Source organism: Zeugodacus cucurbitae, chromosome 5 (assembly GCF_028554725.1).
Source record: "Zeugodacus cucurbitae isolate PBARC_wt_2022May chromosome 5, idZeuCucr1.2, whole genome shotgun sequence".
Lineage (NCBI taxonomy): Eukaryota > Metazoa > Arthropoda > Insecta > Diptera > Tephritidae > Zeugodacus > Zeugodacus cucurbitae.
In genome coordinates, this window is record NC_071670.1 from 6,544,552 (window position 1) to 6,570,452 (window position 25,901).

Here is a 25,901-nt window from a genome sequence, read left to right on the forward strand (position 1 = left end):
TAACCAACTGCAATATTTTTGTTGTACTCGACTCGACTCGACAATCGGTTAGTTTGACGGAATTGGCTAATGGAAGCGAGATTTTTTCGCCTTGTTTGCCGAATGCAATGCAGGCGTTAAGGCAGGGCGGTATACGAAAAAACAAAAACCAAAAACAAAATTGGATCGCGACGTCAGCAATGAATAAAGTATATGGTACATTTCCGACCGAATGACGTATGTAGGCGAAGTTATGCGAGTGCACAGCGTTATTGTGTAAATTGTTTGGGGTGAAACAGCAAACGGAAGACTAATTGAGGTATCAATCAAGAGAATAAGAGTGAAATTAAGTAAATTGATGAGAAAAGGAAGCAAAAAATTAAAATTCTCGTTATTTTTTGAACCTACCTCGTATTGTATATTGAATATAATATAAAGAACCAACAAAGTCTAGGTTTTAGGTCTACAACCTTGCTTCCGCCGTTTTTAAAGTAAATTTAAGTTTTTTTTTATAAAAACGGTTACAAATGTCGATGAGCCTCAGCCGCACTTTTCTTAGAATTAAAAAAGAAAAGCAAAATTCGCAAATGTCGACAATTCGGCTCAAAAAGTGACATTTTCAGTTGAGAATAAGTTTGGGATGCAAACAGATCTCTACAAATATTTTGTTGAGTTAATGTTGACACAAATGTCCAAGATCGATATAAAACGATTTAATCGACCAGTGCTTGACCCTAGAGACATTCCCGCAAACGTCGAGAATTCGGCTCAAAAAGTGACTTTTTCAGTTGAGAATAAGTTTGGGATGCAAACAGATCTCTACAAATATTTTGTTGGGTTAATGTTGACACAAATGTCCAAGAGCGATATAAAACGATTTAATCGAGCAGTGCTTGACCCTAGAGACATCTATCGGAAAACGGCGGAAGCAACGTTGTAGACCTAAAATATTTTATAAAAATATCTATTATAATGGCTAATGGATATATAATATATCCGAATATTTGCGCTATCCACTAAGTTATGGGGAGAATTAAAAAATAATTGTAAATATTTGCCGTATTTGAGTTCAAAGAAGTTACGAACCGAGGTTTGGAACCTAAAGAAACATAATCTTAAATTTATATTGAAATCGAGGCAACCTAGCTGGATTTTACCCTAAAGAATTGAAGAACTTATTATTCCATATCCCCTGTCATCAAACAAACAGTCAGCGCATTCGAGTCTTGGCTCCCACGTCACTGTTGACAGTCATAACTTTGAAGTTGTAGATAATTTCGTATACCTGGGCACCTGCATCAACACCAATAATAATGTCAGCCTTGAAATCCAACGCTGAATCACTCTTGCCAACAGTTGCTACTATGGAAAGAGTAGGCAATTGAAAAGCAAAGTCCTCTCTCGACGAACAAAAACTAAACTCTACAAGTCCCTCATCATTCTCGTCCTACTTTGTGGTGCAGAAGCGTGGATGGTGTCAACATCCGATGAGACGGTACTAGGAGTTTTCGAGAGAAAGATTTTGCGGAAAATTTATGGCCCCTTAAACATTGTAAACGGCGAATACCGCAGAAGATGGAACGATGAGCTGTATGTATATGCATAGACATAGTCCAGCAAATAAAAAGACAGCGGCTACGCTGGCTGGGTTATGTTGTTCGAATGGACGAAAGTGCACCATCTCTGAAAGTTTTCGATGCAGTACCCGCTGGTGGAAGCCGAGGAAGAGGGAGACCTCCACTCCGATGGAAGGACCAGGTGGAGAAGGACCTGTCTTCACTTGGTATTACCAATTGGCGCCAAACTGCCAAAAGGAGAGATGCGTGGCGCGCTGTTGTGGACTCGGCTATAACCGCGTAAGCGGTGTCAACGCCAGTCAAGAAGAAGAAGAAATATCTCCCTTCCGCTTTTTTGCTCTTTATTCAATACTTTATAAAAATTGTTACAGCGATCGCATGTAGTTCAAATATGCGCCGTTTCATACGATAATCTGTTTCCATTTAGACGGCAACTTCATAATAAATATGTATATAATATATCTCATTAAGTGCGATATTCGTCAAATGGTGGAGTGAATTTTCAATATTTGTTCTAATGAAAGATATGGATCGAGGTTTGGATCCTAAAAAAACTTCATCTTAAGTCTTTTGTTCGAGGGAACTAAGTTAGATTGTACCGGAAGAACTAATGTCCAGTCATTCCATATATCCTGAGTAAGGTACACAAAATATGCCGGACCCGACTCAATTAATGTTTTCGCTAGGTGAGGAATAGATCTCTTAATAACCTTTATTAAATTATCTCTCTTACAGTCATATAAATCATTTTTGATATTAAGCGAACGCAGAGTTCGGAAAGTACTTTTAGAGAACGATTTTCTTCGATAAGTCATTTTTTCTAATATTCCAAGATCTATTTTATAGTATCAAAATGTTTTAAGACTTTTATAATATTTTGAGACTCATTAAGGTTAAGTAGTCGAAGAGGCGAACTGCTATCTCATTTTAGCATTTGTTGGGGACTGCAATGCAGCGTATGACACGAGCTTTTAATGTACATGAAGATCTGCCAAAAATCGAATGGATCCATGAAGGTTCAAGTCTAATACAATCTTCCTCAAGTGGTTCAAAAACTTAAAGGCAATCTTCATATAGTTTTTTCATATCGTCTTTATCTGCATATAATATTATATAACTGTAATTTAACTCTTCTTAACTATGGTAGGCGTGATATGATCTTATTTGGTATTTGATATGGGCATAATACCGTAAATAAATACCTCTACCAAATTCTCTGGGGTTATTTAAATTAATTTAAACTACAAAATCGGCACTCACAACACTCAAGAAATACCAAAAGAGAGATAAATCGTCAAAATATTCAGTACAATTTCTACAAATACCACTAAGAGACCTTTAAAGAGCTACTTAACATCAGTAATGCTTTGTTGAATAAAAACTATAACTTCCGTAGCATTTATTATGCTTGAATAGTGCAATATCTGCCAAGTAGTAAGCGCTTTTATAAACACATAAATTAATAAAATATAAATTTTGCGCGAAATTAACAACCACATGACACAATTACATATACACGAGAGAACTGTTTACAACTGAATTAGCTTAGCGTTGCAGATTCTTAGCAGCGCTTAAGTGATTAAGCACACGCCTTAGTTATCTAAAACAATGCTTGCACTATGCATGACAGCTAATGCATGCACTCACTTATAATTATAACGGTATCTATTGTCAAAATCAGCGCAAAATGCTGACAATATAACAGTTAAATTAAGCGTGCAAGCACGCGCCGCTGTATTTCAACAGCTGATGGCGAAGGTTAGGTGCGATTTAACAGCTGATAAGCGTTGAGTGGGTGAAGAGGCTTTAGAAATTGTCGAGAAAATTTGTTAAGAATAAAATATGATTATTATTTGGAGCATAAAAAATATAGTTTTAGTTTCTTAAGATTCCTAATGTGTATTTTTAAAATATTATATTTCATTTTTGTTTCGTTGTGTCTTATCTTTACATTTTGTTTCTTTTTTTAAGGCGTTAAAACATCATTTTGCAAAAAAATATTTCTTTATCGGTAAATATGCTGAGACAGTGCTTGCATTTTGAAGCCTTGCAGATTCGTTGTTTGCAAGATAACCATTTCCTTCGGCTGCTTGGCGGCTCAAGCTCATAATACAACTCTGGTACATATTTTATGTTCTTTACAGTTCATCAGATTGTGTGGGGTTTTGTGCAAGGTTTGCGAATTTGAAAATAAAATAAAATAGAATATTCTTGCAAGATGCAAGCACTTTGTGTGTCACGTTCAGAGACTTCATCTCTTTTTGGTGTAATCATGGAAACTTACAACGATTTTGAAAGTATTTGAAATAATGAAGATATGTCGGTTAGTATTGGATTTTAAGGCCTCCATTTCAAAGCTAACATCCTCTTAAATCATCTGTCATTTAACTTGAAAGACAGAAGACTTGAGTTCAAGCTATTAAGACACAATCTTATGGAGTTCCGAAATTGTTTAGACGATATCGAGAGAGATTCTAACCATACAGTTTTCGGTAATCTCATTCGAGACCAAAGATAATTCGATTACAGGAAAGTGTAATCAACCAGACACTTACTTCTCAATATCCAGCTTTCGCCAGACTGAGGTCGAAGCAGCAAACCTAACACACTGACTGATATTTTACAAGTTTGAAAGAAGGCAGAGGTCTGTGAAAGACTCTAACCGTTTTTTACGTTAGGGTTATCTTGATTCATAGATAGTAGGTTTAGTTGGTCTTCTAGCTGTTCAAGTGGGATTCGCTGCTACGACAAATGCAAGAATCAGCATACTAACCTAAACGAATCATCATTTTAGGTTTGAGGTTTTCAATTTTAAAGAAACCAAATATTTCCCACATCTTAACAGTTCCAATAATGCATTAAACCGTTACTGTTAGTCATACAACCCATGTCAATTGGAGAATCCCAGTAAACCAGCTCAGAAACTTACTCCGAAAATTTCTTTACTTTCCACAAAGATCTCTACTTCTCAGTTCTAGAACGATTGGGTTAAGAAGTTATATTCAAAGATGATGTCTGGTAGATTTTCCGGTTCGCACACTAAGCACTCGCTTACTCTCTCTGTCAGCCGCTCACTTACTTGGTACTTCATAAATCAAGTATCAATGTACTCAAGTTCCATACAGTTACCTTTTTTGTGGATTCTTTCTAGCGTATTCCCTTTTTCGTGTTCTCAAACTCGCGAAACTAGCATTCTTCAAGACTGTTCTGAAACAGATACGCGGATTCCAATAAGTATTTAAAGCAGTGATACATCGTCAGCTGAGTGGATCAGTATAAAAATCTATGTATGTATAGGGTTATAGCGTGGGAACCCCATACGACGTCATGAGACCGTCAGACTAGACTCGAGTACCTCTTAATCCTACCTTTTCTCAACAGTCTTTATAAGAAAAGTACATATAATTATGGAATTTATCACTTCCTGTGTTCTCTCTTACGATTGATTTCACACCGCAAAGACAACAGTCGGCATTAAAATCGACTACAACAAAAAAATGTCACGACGCAAAAAGAGTAAATATTTGTTGGGAGAACATATGGATAAAAATATATTTATGAAGTACGTCAATATGATGGAGACGAAACGAAATTGCATGTAAATACCAAAGAACAAAAAGCAAACAGCGCAGACGAAACCAAGCCAACCAACCGAACACAAACAAGACAAGGCAAGGATGAATACGCGCCGAAAAAAAATCGATAATTTTCAGTTTATTTGCCATTTCCGCTCACAACATTATCAACAATACAAATATTTAATAAAGCAGCCGGGCACTTTTGGGAAAATGATTGGACGAGCATATTGCAGCGTGTCGCGGCGCAAAGTATGGAATGCAGTGTGTACGAAGGGCGGAAAGAAATTATGTTTGTGTTGTATATGTATATGTATGAATGTATTTGTGTGTGTATAAATAACGGCGGTATGAGCGCACAATCAATTGACACAACAACAACAATAAGTATATGTAAGTCTGCAGCAGCTTATGAGTATGCGGTCAAAGGCAGTGCGCTTGGCAATTGTGAGGAGGGAAAAACAAATGTGGAGTAGAACAAAAGCGGAAGAAATTAAATGTAATAAAAGGAAGAAATGCGAAAAAAATAAAAAAAATGCAACTTCAAGCACTCATATAGCACTCGAGTGCGTCGACGGCGGTGCGCCGAAGAGCCACTTGGTGTTTGTTGTTTTTGTTTTTGTATTTTTTTTTTTTGCCTTTCTCACAGAACAAAAGCCAACTGCAGTGCAGTCAATGCGAAGGCAACGACGAGAACAAAGCAACGTTGCGCTTGTTGAGCTAAAAGGACTGCAGGGCGCTTGGGCTGACTGACTGATAGGCAGCCGACGACTAGCCAGCCAGTCAGTCAGACAGACAAATGTATTGTCTTGTTGTCATTACAGCCAGTAGACACGCCACACCACATGCGGCTGTCGCTGTACTGCGTCAGCTAGTTACACCTCTGTTGCAGCAACTGCGCCTGCGCGCCGACGAGAAATTGCAAACTATTAAAGAATTTCATAAATCTCCACGCATAATTTTTTTTGTGATTTTTGCTGTTCTTTCACTTCGTTTGCGCCGCTTCACTTTTCAATTCATTCAATTAGTTGCGGTACGGCAAATAATGTGTGTCGACGGCAACAACAACAACAACAGCAAAAACAATAAAAACAACAAATGTACTGACATGCTGATATTGCAATCGCCATCACACAGCATAAAGCGTATTCATGCAATTGTATGAGTGTGTGTCTGCGTGTTTGCGAGATAAGATAAGCCAACAACAACAGCAAATACAAGTAGATAGTCCAGCTTGGCGACTTCACAATTTTCCATGTGTTGAACCGTGAAATACAGATAAAAATAAATGAATTGACTGCTTTATGCGCAGTTTATGGCAATTACTGGGCCCATTTGCCGGCTTGTAGTTGCTGCAGCAGTTGCTTCGGCATCGAGAGAGAGTGAGTCGATAAGAATGGGGTGCGATAAGCGTGATGTACATAGTGAATGATATACTAATGCATATTTTTGTGGCACTTGGCGGTTTAATGAAGACAAATGAAAGTTAATGAGCGTAATGAAGTGGATGTTTATGTAGTTAAAAAAAAAAACTATTTATAAAAACAATAAAAAAATATTAAACATAATTTTATAAAAATCTAATAATGAAAAAATATAAATAGTTAAAAAAAAATATTTTTCAAAATTAAAAAAAAAAATATTAACAAATATAAATTAAAAAATAATTTTAAGTTGCTAATAAAAAATAAATCATTAAAATTTTTTAATTGATTTTAATTGAAAAATAATTGTAAAAAATTAAAAAAAAAACTATTTGAAATTTTATAAAATAAATTGGTTTATTTTTTTATTGATTTTAATTGAAAAATAATTGTAAAAAATTAAAAAAAAAAACTATTTGAAATTTTATAAAATAAATTGGTTTATTTTTTGATTGATTTTAATTGAAAAAGAATTGTAAAAAATTAAAAAAAAAAAATTTTAAATGTTATAAAATAAATTTGTTTATTTTTTATTGATTTTGATTGAAAAATAAATGTAAAAAATTAAAAAAAAAAAATTTTAAATGTTATAAAATAAATTTGTTTATTTTTTATTGATTTTAATTGAAAAATAAATGTAAAAAATTAAAGAAAAATATTTGAAATTTAAAATAAATATTTCAACATTTATGAAAAAATTGTTAATTTTTCTGGAAAAATTTTAAATATCAAAAGAAAATTTAATTAAATATATTAAAAAACAATTTTGAAATATTGTTTAATTTTTTATCAAAATAATAATAAATATTTTAATGTAAAATAAATTTCCAGCAGTTTTTTTTATTGATTTTAATTGAAAAATAAATTGAAAGTATTTCATAATAGAAGGAGAAAATATATACATATTAAAAATATAATTAATAAAATAACTGTAAAAAATTTGCTTTTTGTAAAAAAAATAAGTTTACATTTTTATTAAAAAAATTTGAAATAATCAAGAAATGAAAATATAATAAATTTCATAACAACTAAAGAATTAAAAAAAAAAAAATATTTTATTTTAATAAATGTATTTAAAAAAACAAATAAATTGAAATTTTATGAGCAACTTTTTTGAATTTTCATAAAATTTAATCAATTATTTAGCCGAAAAATAACAAAAATTTAATTATTTTTGGAGTAAAACACTGGCAATATAAATAAAATAATTAAAAAAATAAAATACATAAAAAACAATTAAAAAACGATTTAAATAAAAAAATATATTTTTTCAGGAAAAAACATTTTTTTAATTTTATGATTTTTATAATAAATATAAATAAACATTGGCAAATACATTAATTTTTTAATTTAAATTTTTTTTAATTTATAATTTTTTTTTTTTTTTAATATTTTATTTATATTATTTTTTCAAAACTAATTTAATTTTAATTATTTTTCGCATTACATTATTTTTTTTAATTTATTTTTTTTTTACCTATTTTCATTTAATTTTTTTTTTTTTTTTAAATTACTACAAGCAATTTTTATTTTTTAATGTGTTTATGTTTTTATTTGTAAAATAAGTTGAAAAATTTTAATGAAATATGATATGTGAACTTTCTTTAAAAAATATAATATTTATGAAAAAATTTAAATATTTACTTTTATAAAAATTGTTGAGTTTTTATAAAAATTTTTAAACTTTAATCATCATTTTTAAGGTTTATGAAAATTTTTTGAGTTTTTATTGAAATTCTTTTAAATTTTTATGAAAATTTTTAATATTTATGAAAATGTAATAAATTATTTTTTGGTAAATAAAAATTATTTTGCTAGAACTTTTTTTTAGTAAACTGCAAAGTAGCAATTATTAAACAATTATTTATAACTAAAATCAATTTTAACTCAAAACTCAATACTTTAAAGCCGCAAAGAGCTCAAAAAAATATATTAAGAAAAGAGATAACAATCAAAATTAAATAGAAACTCAAACGAGTTGAAAGCTATGCCGATACTCTAGCAACAAAGTTAATTTTTTTCGGGGTTTTACTAATATAATCATCAGCTATTAGAAAGTTAATGATGCGAACGGACTGTAAATATTAATGGGCGTTGTTAAAGAGTATATGAGATTTTGTGGCTTACACTTTGATGAATTAATAAAAAAAACACTAATTATAGCTACTCCTATGGACTAAATGGAAAGTGTGGTTCCATTTTTAAGTTTACAATAAAATTATTGATGGATCACTCTAAACTAAAAGTTAGCAGAGTTCCTTGATCAATAATAAGTGCTAGAATATACATTTTTGAGCGTTTTTGATAATATTTTCGACCAGATGTTTGGTGAATTGAAAATTGATTTTATCAAAATATTACAGCTGAATTTTACTGGAGCATCAGCTGAATTTCAGATACTTTTATCTCTTCTCTGGAAATCTAGTCACTCAAAACAAAACAGCCATCAGCTTATCGTGGCTTTAATATCTATTCTCAAGCACCCCAGCTGCGACACTTACTCTCCCCGCCTTAACTATGCACATCAATTATAGTTATTTTCCCACATATTAGCTTGACAATAAAAAAATATTGATAATCTCATATGCAGTTCTCTCACCAGTTCTTTTTTTCATTCTCCAAATTTTATCGTTAAGTGCCTGCATGAGCCATCAATTTTTTTGTTTCACTTTTCCATTTTCTTGATTTTTCCTTTAATTAGCTTTCACTTGATTGCTGATTGAAGGCATGCAACAGCAGCTACAATCCACCATATGTATTTTTTTTTTTGCTGGCATTTTATTGTTGTAAACACAATTGTATTATTGCTTTGAGGCGTCAGAAAGCAAAAGTCTATGGATTTCTAGTTAATCATTGTATGTGAATTTCTACAGCACAGATGTTTTTCGAAGCATTTTTCGTTTATTTCACTCATTATTGCTTTTTTATTGCTGCGCCTATATCTCTCATTTTCATTTATGTTGCAATCAAAGTTTGAACTAAAATTGCTGAATTGTTTATTTGATTTTCTTTCGTAATCGAACTGTCACATGTAAGTTGTACGATTACAGCTGTGCAAGCAATTAATGGCGTGTTCACACTTGAGTTTATATTAATGTTTCTAATTTAGTTGTTATTTTATTAGCATTTTTTGTTTTTACGATTTTGAATATTTTATTAGTATTTGCTGTTTATTTTTTAGGCAGAATTTATTTATTTTTTTAATTTTATAGCTACATTCATACTAATAAAATTAAAATATTCATAAACAATTGTTTTTCTATTTATATAACTGAAAAAAAACAACAAATTAAACGAAAGATATTTTTCTTTTCTTTACAGGTATGGTTTGAAACAAAAAATTAAAAGAAAATAATCCAAGAAGTAACTCAAAAATGTCTAAGTAAGTTAAAAAATGTATTGTATTTCAGAGGGAACATTATTAAAAATAAAAGTTGGTGTCTTTCAGAAATTTTTCGCGTTTTAAAAACTCTGGTTAAATTATTCTACGAATGTGATCTCAAGAAATTACTGTTTTAAAAAAGGTCTGGAAATCATTCGGTTATTTTTGTTCGTGTTGTGACAGAAAACATTCCACAATTATTTTTGATTTAGTCTTTGTGCGAATAAAACCCGGGTCCGTTCGTATTAGTTAGACTTGTTCGTCTTTCGGTCTTCGGAAACGCTTATAGAGCTACTAGAGCCTTCTTTTTTATGAATAACACTATTTTATTTGGAAACAACCTCAACCAGAGAAGGTACAATTTTTTATAAGAGTGTACAGCTACTGGCGTACGCCGATGATATCGATATCATTGGAAACAACACCCGCGCCGTTAGTTCTGATTTTTCCCGCCTTGATAAGGAAGCGAAGCGAATGGGTCTGGTGGTGAATGAGCACAAGACGAAATATCTCCTGTCATCAAACAAACAGTCAGCGCATTCGCGTCTTAGCTCCCACGTCACTGTTGACAGTCATAACTTTGAAGTTGTAGATAATTGCGTATACCTGGGCACCAGCATCAACACCGATAATAATGTCAGCCTTGAAATCCAACGCAGAATCACTCTTGCCAACAGGTGTATGAACTGAGTAGGCAATTGAAAAGTAAAGTCCTCTCTCGACGAACAAAAACTAAACTCTACAAGTCCCTCATCATTCCCGTCCTACTTTATGGTGCAGAAGCGTGGAGATGAGACGGCACTAGGAGTTTTCGAGAGAAAGGTTTTGCGTAAGATTTATGGTCCCTTAAACATTGGCAACGGCGAATACCGCAGAAGATGGAATGATGAGCTGTATGTGTTGTTCGACGACATAGACATAGTCCAGCGAATAAAAAGACAGCGGCTACGCTGGCTGGGTCATGTTGTTCGAATGGACGAAAGTGCCCCAGCTCTGAAAGTTTTCGATGCGGTACCCGTTGATGGAAGCCGAGGAAGAGGGAGACCTCCACTCCGATGGAAGGACCTGCTTTCAGTTGGTATTACCAATTGGCGCCAAACTGCCAAAAGGAGAGATGCGTGGCGCGCTGTTGTGGACTCGGCTATAACCGCGTAAGCGGTGTCTACGCCAATCAAGAAGAAGAAGAACCTCAACCAAACCAAAGCTTTGTGTTATTTGACGAGTTCTCACCCTCACTATGAATCACACTCTTTTAATTGTAAATATCTCGTTATTTACAAAGCTTCGTGATATTTGACACGTTCTTAATTGACGATAAACCTACCTTAGACAACTTTTAGATCCTCTCTCGTTTCATGAACTTTTTTTCTTGGAACGGTTATTCCAGCTTTGTCAACCACTTTAATAGAAAATATTTTTTATTTAAGAAAGAATAATTCTACAAATACATATTCAAAATCCCAGTCAATGAAGAATTTCAAAAAAAAAGAAAGAAAAAAATAACAAAGTGACTCATTAACTTCCACAAGAGATATATGTATGTACCCTACACCCAACAAAATTCTAATTTCGGAGAGTCCGTCTGTCTGTATGCACATACTTAATTTTTCATTGGAATTACACACACGTTATCTACCCTCGCTAGACGCACAAATGCATGGCACTTCCTCACAACCGACACCTACAACCCACGACGGTATCTATGTTTTAGCCGGAAGTTTGCCACGTAATTGCGATTGTAAGCAAATACCGGCTTAGCTGTCAAAACTAAATTGACAACGAAGCGCAAAGAAAGTCATTGAAAAAATAAAAAAAAAAAATTAAATAAAAAGTGGGAAAGAACTGTAGTGTTCGTTGTTAGCAGTAGAGCCCATAGAACTGCATGGCGCAACGGTAAATTTACACCGACGCCCTTTGACATTTCATTAGGTGCAGGCAGTGGTGAAAGCGAGCGCCGAAACATTTTTAAATAATATTTAAGGCATTACCGTTATTGCTGTTGTTATTGTTGTAGCTGCTGTAAGCGGCTTAAGTGCACTCAGCGGTGAAGTGTTAAAGTTTAAACATGCAGCAAATTTAACGCATGTAATTACAGCGCGTCTGTTCATATGTATGTAAGTATCTACTACAGAGCATACATAGTTGACAGTGAGAGAAAAAGCGACAGCGCTTGTGTGCGAAAATTGGCAACATAGCGCACATGAATTATATAATAAATGCGCAATGTATGGAAATTGGCACTTAAAACTGACATGTTTGACAGTTTGTGGGCGGCAGACATGGTATTGTTGCGTAGCAGAAGCGTTGGTTGTGTGCCACTCAAACGCATTTTTATTATACCTTGCAGTAATGACTCAATTAGCAAATGCTGCATTTATTTTTATTCTTTTTTTGTCACAACAACAATGCGCGTAGTAAAATACTTGTTAGTCGAGTGCATTTGAATTTAATAACAGTGGTAGTTGGAGTTTAATTGCGCTTAGCGGTTTAGTGGCAAGCGCGTATAAATGATACTCGTACTAGTGGCTGGTTGTCACATTTCGCCAACAAATGTAACAATTGTCATTTCATTCATTTAAGCATATTTGTTTGCACATTTAGATTTAACACTTTTTTTCGCTGTCACTCACTTTAGTGCGCTTAATTAATAGACCTTTTGCACTTTTAATTATAATTCAAATGCATTTTGACAGCTTTGACATGTCAATTAAAATTTACGCAAGCGAAAATTATGTTGTTGTTGAGGAGAGAAAATAACTTTAAAAAATTATATTTAATAAATGCAGCAAATTTTAAAATATTATTTTATATAAAATATTTAGTAAAGTGTTTTTCACTAAGAGCGCTAAAAAAGTTTATTTAAATAAAACAGAAACAGTTTGGGATATCAATGAAATTCATTATTTCTGTGAAAGTGCATTCGATGCCATTATATATGGAACTCGATTTCTTTTGCATGGCCACCACGGGCCATGGCGGTTGATTAATAGTATAGTAAATGACTATTAAGTCATTACATTTTTTCCTTTGACATAAAAAAAGATGTCCAGACGCTGAACCAAATTTTTGACGGTTTTCAATCATAAATCGGTCAATACTGCCGCAATTCCACGTTCAATATTCGTACGAAGTTCATCACTCGTCGCTGGCTTCTTAGCATAGACCCTAGACTTAACATAGCCCCACAGGAAATAGTCTTACTGCATCAAATCTCACGACCGAGGCGGCAAATTGACTGGGCCATTTCGTAAGATAACACACTCACTAAACTTAGTTTTCGATGAATAGATTGTGACATTCGCTATGTGGCTTGTGGTGCCGTCCTGTTGGAACCACATATTGTCCAAGTCCATGTTATCCAATTCGGGCCAAAATATTCGGTTATCATTGAACGGTAGCGATTCCCAATTACAGTAATGTGGTAGTGGAGATCATCATGGTAGAAGTACGGCCCAATGGCGCCACCGGCTCATAAACCGCGCCAAACCGTAATTTTGCGGAATGCAATGGTGATTCATGGGGTACATGTGGATTGCTGCCTGACTAATAACGCAAATTTTGCTTATTGATGAAGCCATTCGGCCAGAAATGAGCCTCATCGCTGAAGATGATTTTTTGATGAAGATCCGATTCATTTTCAAGTTGTTGCTCAGCCCAATTTTCGAAGATTCGCCACAACGACGTCTCAGATATGCTCAACGTTTGAGAACGAAGTGTGAGAAACTGATCTGGGTCGTCCTCAATTGATGCGCTAGTGGCAGCAATAATCTCGACAGTACGGGTTCTTTCTTGTCTCACTGGCACGGGAACGTTTTGTACTGTACCTGTAGTTTAAAATTTTTCTACTAGACTCTCAATTATTGATTTGACAAGACGATTATGACGACCATAAATTGAGGGCAACGCTCTTGAAGTTGAGGCCACTGACTCCGAATTTCGGTAGTGAATTTTAATAATTTCGACGCGTTGTTGCATCCTATATATTTCCATGATCAAATGACAAACCTTACTGAAGAGAAATGTCAAAAGAGCGGCGAAAAATATGGCGTCTTTTGCTGTCCCTATCGGTATACTTTTGTAGCGTTACTATTGAAAAACCCTTTCCAAATTATTAAAAAATTGCTTGTGCAAACGCTGTATAACGCTTCGCTCTTGTGTGAACGCAGTATAAATTGAATATCATTTATCGATTTTCGAAATTCCGATACATATATTTAATTGTAAATACTAATTATTAAATTTGCACAAAATATGCGAAAATATTTATGAATTTTGAAATTTGTTAAACATTTTTGGCTCTAACGCGTAACAAGCGCTGTATATAAACAAGCCAGAAACCGAAGCGAGACAGCAAGCTTCAATATGATAAATTTAAATACAAATTTATGCTCCAACTTTCCTTTCAATCTGCAACATTTATATACGCCACGCTTAAAAGCGCGGCCAATGTACTGACTAACCTAGAAACCGGCCCGCTTCAACGACCCCAACTCAATTGCCGTTCAAAATGCTGCACGAAATCTGATATCGCCAGCATGAAATGGGCGTGCAAATCACGTCAATACAAGCGCGACTGTCTTACATGAAAAAAGTGACAAAAAAAAAAACAAAAAGCAACAATATTAACAATAACACCAAGCAGACAAAAATCACATTTGTACAAATCAATTAATTACCACAGAGCAGAGTGATAAATTGCGAGCAGCAAGTGAGAAGCGTCAAAGCGACCGCAACTATAAAACGCGGCTGCCAAAATTAAACAAAAACAAAAAAAAAACATCGCATACGAATAAAAATAAAAATAAATTGTATTAAAAGTTTGCGGCGAAAAAAAAAATCTATTGAAAAGCATGCCAAGTGTACAACAACAAATCACTGAGCGGAAAAGTGTTGAATTAACGTTGTTGGGGCGCGAGTGATTTGACGCGCTTTTCCAGCAGCGGAGGCGGATAGTACACATAACGGTTCTTTTTTTGTCAACGTGACAAACACATAAAATTAATTAAGCCAACGCCACACTAGGCGGAGGGGTATGTTAAGCGGTGCTGTGAAGAACGAGCGACTAGACGGCAATAGAACTATGAGGGAATTGTATGAATGAGGAGAGACAGTGGAAAGCGTGGGCAGCGTAGTTGGCGGGGGCCAAAAAGCGTTTTGTGAAGAAAAAAAATATATTTTTTCACTAAAGAAGATAATTGAAATGCAAAGAAAAAATATCTAAATAAAATTATAACAAACTGTAAGTAGACAGCAGACAAACAAGAGGCACCAGTTGAGTGGACAACTACTACAACGGACAGACAGAGAGACAACCAGAACACACCAGTAATGCCATAAACAGCTGGATGACACTGGTACACAAAACACGAAAACAACAGTGGCCAACCGCGAATGACGCCCACAAAGTGAAACAACGAAAAAAATTATAAAAGAAAAATATAAAAATACAAAAACAAATATTGAAAAACAATATGTTGGAAAATTAATGTATGGTGTGTGGTGGCAAAACACACATGACAGCGTAAAGCCACAAATACACAGTTAGAGATTTGTTTTGAAAAAAAAAGAAAAACTTGTTGGTTTAGTTTTTTTCTTTTTTTATAAGGCCATTGTACTATATTTAGTGTTGGCAACTAATAGAGCATGGAAAAACTAATATTGAGAAGAAAAACAGTGTAGCCTACACAAGTGGTGACGGCAAAGTAAAGACGAAAAAACTAAAAAAAAATTAATTTAAAAAAAATTGTTGTTAAAAAAATATGTAAAATAATTTAAAAAAAATTTTAATTTAAAAAGAATTAAAAAAAAATTTAATTTAAAAAGAATTTAAAAAAAATTAAAATGATTTTTTTTATTTAAAAATAATTTAAAAAACATGAAAAAATAATATTAAAAAAATTTAAAAAAAAATATTTTAATTAATTATAAAAAAAAAAATTTAATTAAAAAAAATAAAAGAAAAAAGAATTAAAATATAAAACAGAAAACAAAATATAAATAACGAAAAACACTGTGTATGTCTACGCCGCAAACGTCACACACGCGACCGCGCGCTCTACAACAAGCGCTAATGTCAGCGTACGTACACTAATTGCGGCTGAACTTGAACTTTGCTGCGCGTAAATTTACAGCTGTGGCTATATACATATGTATATGCCTGGCGCAGTCGCCTTTTCACAACTTCGTGGCGTTGTGCTTTTATTAGCTGCTTTTCTTTTTCAAGTTTTCTTTTTGGGTTTTGTGTCTTCTATGTAGGCAAGCACTGTGAAAATATGCTAATTAAGACTTGCCATAGATTTCCGTATTATCTCGGGAATTTGTGTGGGCTGCTGTGTGTGTTGTGTAGGAAATTTCGTAGAAATTATTACAGCACTTTGGCGGCGTATAAGTGTACTAATTGTATTTTGATTTTTATGCGTACGAGGAATTATATATTTTTCGGTTTTATTTACGACTGCGAAGTGTGATAAATAACAGAAACAATATGGTGAAGGAAAATAAGTTTATTTTTTACAATTGAGGTTATGACGAAGGTCATTAAATGAAGGTTGAAACTAATTATAGGTTGGACTAACTATAAATTTCACAGTGCCCTCGAGTTAGTCAGGTCTAAGTGTCTGGATTGGACCTCAGTCTTTAAAAGGAAAAGAACTGTCAACATTCCTCGTAGCTATTAAGATGTTCTCATGATAGTCGGTCTAAGTAACCAAAATAGACCCGGAAACTATTTCCTTGAAACTATTTACAATATTATCATGACAGTCAGTCTAAATGCACGAAATGGACCCGGATCACGAACCGGCCAAGGACTGTAAACAAGGCAGTATTTCTCTAAACTATTTAGAACCTACGTAACCGGTATGTACCGGGATCTCGATCCGAACAAGGACCGTTTACACGACAGCATTTCTCGAAACTATTTATATAGTACCGTTTTCTTGACAATCGGCCTAAGCGACCGGAATGGACCTGGTTCTTGATCCAACCAAGGTCTGTTAACACGGCAGCATTCCTCGAAACTATTTTGAATGTTCTCATGACAGTCGGTCTAAATGACCGGAATGGAACTGGATCTTGAATAGGCCAAGAGCTGTTAACACAGCAGCATTCCTGGAAATTATTTAGTATATTCTCATGACAGTCGGATCTAAGCAGCCGTAATTTACCCGGATCTTGATTGGGATCCTCCAAGCTATTTTGCATGTTTACATATGTAGTTGGTCTAAGTGACCTAATTAGATCCGGATCTGGCTCCAGCCAAGGACTGTTAACACGGCAGCTTTGCTTGAAACTATTTAGAATATTATCATTACAGTCGGTCTAAATGACTGGACTGATTCGAATTAGCTTTTAAATAGTCTGGCTCGTCTCATAGCGCAGAACTCTACAGAAAACAACATTTAATCTCTGGCGCTATCTTATAGATCTCTGTTCACATACAATATACAAAAGCTCATAACTTCGAAGCGTTGCTTATCCAACTCGATTTGTATTAAATAACTTTCGTGTGAAGCCACAGACTTATTTATTAAACTGCTGTTTACACTTTTATCTATAAAAAATGCATATAATGAACCCAAATTTGTATTAACACTAACAAAGAAACCTATTTGCGGCTGAGCTGCATGCACTCAAACGCTTGCCGCTTGAAAATTTATGAAAATTAATGCAGTTTTTTATCGCTTGTAAACGCCGTTAATTAAATGCAGTCTGCGGGTGTGGTTGCAGCAATACAATAAATTTGAATTTCTTTAAAGCCAATACCGAACCTATTTAGCTTGTAAGTCGGTTTTCAGTTGCGCTAATGTTAATTTGTCAAAATGGAGGTCAATAAATGTATGCAATTATGTATTGACAGCATGCAATGTTGCCACATTTCAGCGGGACTCGAACGTGTGTATTGCAAATGCGAAAAACTTTGAATTTTTCATAGAAATAATGCATTTTTTTGCTAAAGAAAGCAATAAATGTAATAAGAGTAACTGGTCCAGTCAAAGTTTCTGAAATTTCTACAACAGTAACACCTGTCGAAACCAATAAACTCTGGCCGAACTTTGAAGCGTGCGAATGTTGCCGTTTTCTTCGCTATTTCCCATTATAATTGGAGTGAAGTGACCACTAAGCTTTACTATCTAGTTGGTACGCATTTTTTTACTAGGAAGTCAGTGAAAAATTCGATCTCCGTAAATTTTTTGTAAGGTTCAAACGCAGAACAGTCTTTAAGCTTCAAATATTTTTAAATACTATCGTCTATTGTAGAAGAACGTGTCTCTCAGATATTCAGAACTATAGTGAAATCATTTCTTTGTGGCTATCCTTATGACAGTGATGATTAGGCACGTATGGAAAGTTCTTTTTATACAAGGTCCCATCTGAAAAATTTTTATTTTTAATTTTTTTGGGTTTTGTTTTTTTTTTCGTGGTAAAAAAATCCGCAAAAAACGTAAACCAATTTTGCAACTTTATTTATCACTTTTTAGACATCCTTTCACGCAATAGAACTGTAGAACTACAAAGTAGTGAGACTATCAAAAAACAAATTTTTTTCCTTACTATCCTCCAAAAAAAAGCTACCAAGACAAGCATTCCAATCTTTCACAACTTTGAGCTCGTAACTGCACTGAAGAATAGCAGCAACAAACATCATGGCAAGCTCATCAAGTTGTGCAAACAAAGTGAATCAACTCGCTGTCTGGCTGGCAACTGCTGGTGGTAAGCATTTACGTAGAAGAGAGCATAAGAAAAAGTGAATTCTAAAAAAGCAAATAAAATCAAACAGAAATTCTTTTCAATCTTACACTGCGCTTCCCAGCTTGTTTCGCACAACTCCAACTCCACACTAAAGACACTTGCGCCGTCAAAGCAACCTATACGTGGTACTACGAACATATGCCCGCCTTTGAAGCGTCGCATGAGTGCCGCCACGAACAGCAAGCGGGAATAACAGCAGGGCACAAGTCAAACGGTAGACAATCTTTTGAGGAAAAGGGCAGACAAATAAAAGCGGTGGAAAAAATGTATAAACTACGGAACAGACGACAACACAGAGATAGACAGGTTAGTGGAAGGTAGTAAGCGCAGCAGCTGAAGAGACGCAATCAACGACACAAATAGCAACGAGTAAATAAACGAAGATTCTTTTGAGTCACAGCGACACAACTGAAAGCCAGTTAAATGGACAGACGTTGGCTGTGGCAGCAACGCTGTGTTGGAGGGCAAAGGGCAATAGGTGACAGAAGTAGCGCAGCGGCTGACAACTGACTGTGTTGTGTTGTGTTGTGCTGGTGCTCTTCTAGTGTCTTCCAAGCCCAGAAAAATCCACACAATTCGACTGTTGAGCGCTATGCTGACAGCAGCTGTGATTGCTGACGCCGCAGCCGGTGTTGATGCAATAGGGAAGGCTCTTATAGCTGTGTCTTTGAAGCTGCGCACGTGTGAAAATTGGCAACAGCGCATAGCGCTTCTTAACTTTTAAAGTGTGTGTGGGTGGTATTAACGCCCTCTTTCGCTTACTCAGCAGTAACGCGTACCTCAACTAAAATATGAATGTAGGTCAATTAGAAATATGATTCTAATGTCTTAAGCGCCACAAAGACATATCATGCGACGACAATATTAGTAAGTGAGCTCACCGCTCGCATTACCGTCAAAGCCACGAAATATCGTATCACTTTGCGCGGTATGAAAGTTCATGCCACAAAACAGTTTTGTTGTTGTTGGTTGTCGGTAATTGATGCTGTTGGCTGTTGGCTTGTGGAGCGTTTAAGCGCGTTGCGGTCGCCAGCAATATGTGGCACTGCGGTGAGCGGTTGTGAACGTGCGCTCTCTGCCATTTCTATATACATGTTTGACCTTAGCGTTTAGCAGTACTTTGCAGCAGCAGTAACGGTTTATTAGCAGTGTTGTATTTTTTCAGAGAAATACTTCGGTTTTTGCCATATTGACATATTGCAAGAATTCATAAGCGTAGAAGAGAAAGGCATTTGGTAGGAATGAATGCTGACTTTTCCATTCTCGAATTCTTTGTTTTATAATTTTGAAATTTTTTTAACACTTTGCTTTGTCTTGAGTAGCTGTAATTTTTGTGACTTAACCTTGCTATGGCTTGAGTTCAAGTGCTTGTTGGTAATTTTTTGTTGCAATCAAGCTGCGTTATTTATTTACAAGTGTTTTGTAACACTTGCTTAATTCTTTCTGCTATTCAAACCCGCATACTTGTATGTCTGTTTTATCACACGCCTTTTGTCTTTTGTATATGTAAACATTAAATGCTGTGAAAAACAAGTCGCATGTCAAAGGTCTCACTTGTGACTTGGTGACAGTTCAATGTCGACAGTTGTCATTAGTTTGAGATATTTATGTGCATATGTAATTAGATATGAGAGAATATTGACAAATTATATGGTATTAAAGATATTTGAGCGACTTTAAGTAGTATAAGAGATGAAGAAAATTTAAAATTATTTAAAGAATGATATTTTTTTCAAATCACATAGATTCATACATACTATATTTCAAATAATATTGAATTTTGGTTGATTTTCGGTTTTTATAAATTAAAAAAATTTTAATTAATTTTTTTTAGAAAAATAATTGGTAAAATATTTATGTTTTTTTGTCAATTTTCTATAGAAAATGGAAAATAAAATTGAAATATTTCATACAATTTTTTTTGGAAATTTTTTATAGTAAGATTTTTTTTTAAAAATCGATTTTTTAAAGCAATAAATATTTTTTATTATACATATGTACATAGGTAGTAGATACATATTTTAAATAAAAATTATTAGGAATTATTTTAATTTTAAAAATTTAAATAAAAAAAGTATACTATTTTCTTAAAAATATATATAAAATATATTTCTTATATTTTTTTTTTGTAAATTATTTATGAAAATTAAAAAATAAAGTGTAATTACAAAAGGAAAAAAATTTTGGAATGTTCTTTGTAGAAAAAAAAATTTCAAAATTTTTAATTTCTTCAATTTTTATTTTATTAAATAATAAAAAAAAGTTAAATCTTTTAAGATTATTTTTTATAAATTAGTTAGAAAACTTTTTTAAATATTTAAAAAAAAATTTTATTTTTTTTAAGAAAAACATGTTTTTTTAATTTGTTTTAATAAAAAATTTATTATAAATGTTAGTAAATTTTTTAAATTATTTATAAAAATTCCTAAAAAACATTGTAAATTTAAAATAAAAAAATTTTGGATTTTTTTCGACAGAAATAAAATTTTTTAATTAAAAATAAAAAATTTTGGATTTTTTTCTACAGAAAATAATTTTTTTTTTTTTTAATTACAAAATTTTGTTTTAAATATTTACAAATATTTTTTTTTTATTTTTTAATAAGTTTTCTTAGATTTTATATACTATTTTTTAAATATTTAAATAATATTTTTTGTAATTTTTTTTAGAAAAACATTTTTTTTTGGAATAATTTTTATAGAAAAAAAATTGTTTTAATAAAATTATGTATTATAAAAAATGGTAGATTTTTGTAAATTAATTACAAAGAAATAAAAAAATTTAATTTTTTTCTAAAAAAATTTTTTCTTAAAAAAATTACAAATTTGTTTTTGTAAATTTTTATAATTTGTGTTTTAAATATCTTCATAAAATTAAATTAAAAAAAAAATTGTGCCTAATAAAAATCTGACTTATTTTCTTTAAATATTCTAAAATTCGCCTAAAGGTGAACAACACAAAATATATAAATACATACATACATATGTATGTATATCTATTACCTCGTTTTTTTGAAAAAATAACAGTAAAATGTTAACTAACAGTGTAAACCGAAATCTCTTCAAATTACCGCTATTGCGTCAAGTACTACAATAATAGCAAGAAAAAAGCCACCAAAATACCGACACAAAATCTTCTTTTCCCCTTCAAGTCAAAACGCTACTGTTACAAAATATTTAGCATGAAATGAATACTTGAAATAGAGCAGGCCAAAAAACACAAAAAAGCGCAGTGTCGCCTGCATGACAAAGCGTAAATGAAATTCAAAACTAATTGCTATGTCAGTAATCACATTTGAGCGCTTAGTAATACGCTTACAGCACACTTATTCTATATTTTCACGAGTGCAGTGAACTCTGCATGGCATTCGGCGAAATGTGATATCAGAGCAAAAAAAAAATAAAAATAAAAAAACTTAATTATTTAAAAAGGTAGTCAAAAAGAAGCAATAACAAAAATTTTAAGCGCGTGTCGTGTAGGAAAGTTAACTGGGGAATATATGAAGCTAAGAAAGCGGGCGTATATGGTAGCTGAAAGAGAGTAGAGAGAGTAAGCGGGAGAAAAAATATGAAATATAGAGGGAGAATTGTATTAATGGAGGCATGTTACTGCATTGGATGCTTTAAGACAGACTTTGGAAGTCTAAGTCAGTTAAGAGAGCATTTAACGGTTATATGAGAGTTTAAGTGAGGCTGCATTTGAGAGAAACTTGGTCTCCAAATTTATATAATACGAGTATGGCGTTAAGAAGAAATCTTCATTATTTGGAACCCAGAAGTTTTTAAATTGAATATCGCCATGCTCTTTTATAGCGGTTTTCTCTCTCAGTTTAAGTGCTGCGGCGTACAATTAGTATGTTTGGGAATTAAATTTTGTCAAAAAGTGGTTTCCACAGATAACAAAATAAAAGATTGCCGTACGTGGTTTTGGGTCCACTTTTAACATAAGGGTTCCTCCTTTAAGGTCTTTGAGGTACTAATATTGATTTTAGAGATCAAATGCTTGCTTTCTTTTCAGCATTTATTATTATTGTGAAATTAAATACAAAAAAATCAAAAATTACTGTCAAGTCCCTTATAACGTTCTAAATTTTATGTGCTCATTTCTGCAAATAATGAGTTATCAAGTTGAAATTTAATTTTGTCGAGGATTTTTCTAAACTAAACATTGTGTGCGAAATTGAAGCTAATCGGCTGAAAGATACGAACTGCTCTCATATAATGATTATTGTTTTTTTACTGTTAGCTCGAGTAAATATTGAGTTATAGAGCTGAAACTCCATTAAACTGTACTTAAAGCTTCACTTTGACCAAAAAAGTGAAGAAAAACAAAAAAATGTCCATAGAAAACAGCTCTAATGCAAATTCCATTTTATAACGATTAATCTAAAAACTGTATTCCGAGAGATTTTTTATAGAAATATTAAAATATAAAGGTCATACTGCTCTCGTAACCTCACGATTGTTTTTCTTATTTTCATAATTTTCCAAAATTAATATTTTTTCAAAAAAATCATTTTTATACTGAAAACCCATAAATTTCACAATATTTTCCCACACTTACATTAATATTATTTGCTTACACGCAAATCCCATCGATAGCAACCACACATAATACCAATGTAATCTCATTAGCGCCTAAGTGTGAGTGTCAGTCGAACGCGTAAACTGCATAAATATGCCACGAATACGGTATTTCCAATCGAAAATTTCCAGCAAAAATGTTTAATGTTCAAACAAAGCAGCTACGCCGGGCCTTTATGCGGGCATTAACAAGCCGTGTTTGTTTTTGTGAATTTTTGTTTTGTGGCAACCCCTTAAATCAGGCAGAAACTATTTATATTGCAACAGCAGCAACAACAACAACAGCGAATGTAAGCAAATAAAAAGGAAATAATGAAAACATAACGATTATTATTGTGGGAGAATTTAGGGAATCTACCGAGTGAGCGCTGTAGCAGCAGCAACAGCAGCTGAATCGCAAAGGGTGAACATTAATGCGGATGTATATATGTATGTATGTGTGGATGCTAGTGTGTGTGTTTGTCTGTGTTCCTGTCTGCACCATATGCAGTGTGCATGTTGGCATGTGGCATGCAGCTTGCTGCAATTCTGGAATTTTCAAAGCATAAAAGCAGGCACAAACACACATACATACATATAGATGCGTATAAATGCATTCGGTGATGGGCAAAATCTCTCTTCGTTTATGAAAACATAATTTTAATTGCCGGCATTGTGTGGCTGCGGCAGTCACTGCTACCTAGCGCTTAAGCATATGTATATATATATACATTAGTATATGACTATAAGTATATATATACACACACCCATACAAACACAGAAACGCACATATGAGCCTCATCATTGGCACTCGTGACTCATGCTACACTCCAAGTCCATTCTTTTATTATTACTACTGCCGCTGCATAGCGTCGCATAGGCGCATGCATTTACATACATACACACATAAATATATATACATATAGCAACATAGAATCACATATACACACACACACACACACACGCACATCGATTTTGCTTAGAAACAATAAACATTTTGCCATATGTGCTCGCCTATCGCCACTTACACCGCACACAACAACAATTCGTATAGCAACAACAACAAAATTTCTGCACCAGACCGGCTTATGAGGGCTTGACTTGACTTGGCCTGACTTGTTTGTTGGCCCGTGTTGCATGCAACATTGTATGCTTGTGTGCGTATGTATGTATGTATTGACTATAATAACAATGTCGGCAAATGTGTAGCGAAATAACAAATACAGTGCATAGAATACAATAAGCAGTGATAACAAGCATATGACAACAACAATAACAAGCACACTAACTATAATCCCAATAATAAAACTATGGGATTAATATTGAGCAGATGCGCCATGGGCGCCATGGTATATCGAAAAATCTTAAATACAAACAAAAATAATAAGTGTAATTGTGGCGAAATCCCAGTTGCTGCGGTGGTTTTGGTTGCATTGAAATTCGTGTACTCAGTTGGGCTATAAAATATCTTTACTACAAACTTTAAGTGGACTGTGCATATCTAAAGTAATCACATAACCGAAGGTGCGTCAAAAGACAACCACTAACCTAATCATACAACCTTAGGAAACAATTAATCAACGCATAATTTTTATTCAAAGAACCAATGGAAACATAAGCGATTTATAGGTTATTTCATTTTATGGAACAAAGTCCAAAAACCGAACTGTAACCATTTCTATGAAGTGAAATAATCATATGCCTCCAATAATGCTTTTCAACTCTCGTTTTGACTTCTAGAATAATACAAAATTACTTCAAATCACTAAATACACGGAAATAGAGATTTTAAGAAAGGTTTTCCACAAGTTCAAAAATCTATTGCTTCCAAACGAGCTTATCACTTCTCGATTTGACGTCTAGAATAATACAAAATTGCTTCAAACAATTAAATAGACCGAATTCCAGTAATTAAGAAAGGTGTTCCACAAGTTCAAAAATTATATGCTACCAATAAAACTTTTTACCTTTCGATTTGGTCTCTAGAATGATACGAAATTACTTCAAATCATTCAACAAATGAAATTACAGCATTTATGAAGGGTGTTCCATAAGTTCAAAAATCAATTGCTTCCAAAAGAGCTTATCACTTCTCGATTTGACGTCTAGAATAATACAAAATTACTTCAAACAATTAAATAGACCGAATTCCAGTAATTAAGAAAGGTGTTCCACAAGTTCAAAAATCCATTAATCTCATTTCTAACTTGAGTCTGATTTAATAAATTAAACTAAATAAACTAAACTCATTTAACAATACTAAATTACTTTCAATCATTTAAAAACGAAATAAAGCATTTAAAAAAGGTGTTCCACAAGTTCAAAAGTTATATGCTTTCAACAGAGCTTTTCGTCGCTCAATTTGAAGTTTAAAATAATACCAAATTACCTTAAACATTCAACAAATACAAACAGAGCTTTAAGGAAAGGTGTTCCACAAGTTCAGAAATCATATGCTCCCAAAAGAGCTTATCATCTCTCGATTTGGTCTCTAGAATGATGCTAGATTACCTCATTACCATTAAACAAACAGAAATAAAGTGTTTAAAAAAGGTGTTCCACAAGTTCAAAAATCATATGCTACCAATAAAGCTTTTCATCCATCAATTCGAAATCTAAAATAATACCAAATTACCTTAATTACAAAGTTC

General features: G+C 33.2%; 2 protein-coding genes across 5 annotated transcripts in view; one reads left to right on the top strand and one right to left on the bottom strand.

Moving 5' to 3' along the window:
* The window catches only part of LOC105216730 (uncharacterized), a 230,424-nt gene that overhangs the window by 80,661 nt on the left and 123,862 nt on the right, over positions 1 to 25,901 (bottom strand). The window contains exon 1 of one of the 4 annotated variants that reach the window (XR_008471219.1): positions 9,155 to 9,772. The exons of the other annotated variants lie outside the window; for them this stretch is intronic. The gene's annotated coding sequence lies outside the window, so the exon portion shown is untranslated. Of the gene's footprint in view, positions 1 to 9,154; positions 9,773 to 25,901 lie in introns of those variants that run through there. 4 annotated transcript variants of the gene reach the window in all.
* The window catches only part of LOC105216729 (protein tweety-2), a 161,344-nt gene that overhangs the window by 21,342 nt on the left and 114,101 nt on the right, over positions 1 to 25,901 (top strand). The window lies entirely within an intron of this gene.